This window comes from Solanum pennellii, chromosome 12, assembly GCF_001406875.1.
Source record: "Solanum pennellii chromosome 12, SPENNV200".
In the NCBI taxonomy this organism is placed as follows: Eukaryota; Viridiplantae; Streptophyta; class Magnoliopsida; order Solanales; family Solanaceae; genus Solanum; species Solanum pennellii.
This window is the reverse complement of record NC_028648.1, coordinates 68809790-68811717: the sequence shown is the minus strand read 5'-3', so window position 1 is coordinate 68811717 and position 1928 is coordinate 68809790.

The following is a 1928-nucleotide window of genomic DNA, read 5'->3' as shown; positions in this document are numbered from 1 at the left end:
ATGCTTAATATGAGGTAAAGATAAGGGTTAGGAAAGCAACACACGTAGCCAGACCAAGGTGCGGAGTGAGATTTTCTAGATGCCGGACCAAGGATTTAGAAATACATAACTTATCACTTTGCATGCAAGATACTAGGAAAAAATTGTTATAGTTAGAATTATCAAGTTATGAACCTGTGGGGAACACGTAAACCCTAGTTACTTTGATTAACTGATTAAAATCCAACTTTCAAACTTATTAAGTGTCTCTTTTAACTTCGTTAGTTATTTTTACTCATTTAGAAATATAAACCCCCCTTTTTATGTTTTTACTTTCCAAGGAAGTTATCAACCAAACACTAGTAATAACAGATTGAAGTTAAGTCTAGACTATTTTCCTCGTGGGAACGATCCCAACCTCACTAGTTGGGTTATTTACTTGACACGACCGCTTTACTTCTTATTTGAGAAGTAAGTTTGAGCGTATCAATGATCCTGATGGATTAATTCCAATCATTATTAATCTTGACAGTGCCAAATTAATTTCCTTAACGTATAATATATTGCCCCTCCTTACCTTCTCTACTATTAAAATTTTTTGTCAAACGTTACGTTCGGATGAGATGATGGTGTTTCTTATATTACCGTAATTGACAAGTGTTTTTGAATTTGTTGTGAATAAGTTCTTGGAGGATTTACGCCTTAATATATGTTATAGAGCTGATTATCTGACTGGGTATCATGACCAACCCTATAGCTTGCAAAAAGTTCTCTGTAGTAGTTCATCGATTATAAACTTAACTATAATAATTGCAGAATATCAGAAGAACGCGTACTAAATTGGACATCTCTGAAGAGTTTAACGCTAGAAAGTTTGTTAATCCAGGATGAACTCAAAAACAAATTATGTCAAACTGTTCTTAATTTGAATCATTCTATCTATATGGATATTTTTGTTTTAGTTTATAAATGTCATGTAAACGATTAAAACCAAAAAATCCATATGGATTCAATGATTCCAATTGAGAAAATTTGACATTATTTGTTTAATGTGTTCATCAAGGATAAATAAACTTTACACTATTAAACTCTTCAGAGATGCTTAATTTTGTATGCAATCTTTTCATATTCAACATTTATTGCACTTAAGTTTTGTAATCGATGAACTACTATTGAGAACTTTTGTCTAGCTATATGGTTGGTCATGCCAAGTTGGATAAATAATCCTATAAAGTACATTCAACCTTAAATCTTACACTTTCTTATTCACGGAAAATTCAGGGCAATTATCAATTATGGGAAAATATGACAGACCATCATCATATATAATCACAAAGTTTAGACTGAACATTTTTATGGCTAAGGAGAGGTAGTACTTTATCCATGATGGAAATGAATGTGTGCACTACTAAGATATCTCAACGACCATACTCCTCGAAGATCTTGAAGTATTGCCAATCCTTAGAGAGAATAGATATTTTTAACATGTGTGTTACGGATAACAAAGAAAGAATTTGGACAATAAGAGCATATGGTACCTTAATAATCCTATAAATTTCTTCACATTGTGACTAATTTTTTTGTTTTTTTAAGGTAAATTTTCAATAAGAAGACTTTAGAGGTGCCACAGAATATGTCTTAGTTTCTCATGTTGTTCAAACTGTATTACTATTGCTACCTTAAATCTCAATGTCAGCAGACTACTCAACAACAAAAAAGTACAGTAGAATTTTTTTGTGAGGAATAAAAAGAAACTTGAGAAAATTTGTAATTAAAACATAAGACTAAACACACATATATAAACAACAAACAATAGCTTAAATTGTGCTTATTGCGCTTTATTGGAAAATACAAAACCCATTGGAAAAGCCACAATCCTTCAGAATAATCACAACCTTTTCTAAAAGTCATAAAAAAGTTACAGTCTTTCGGAAAAGATACAGTTAATG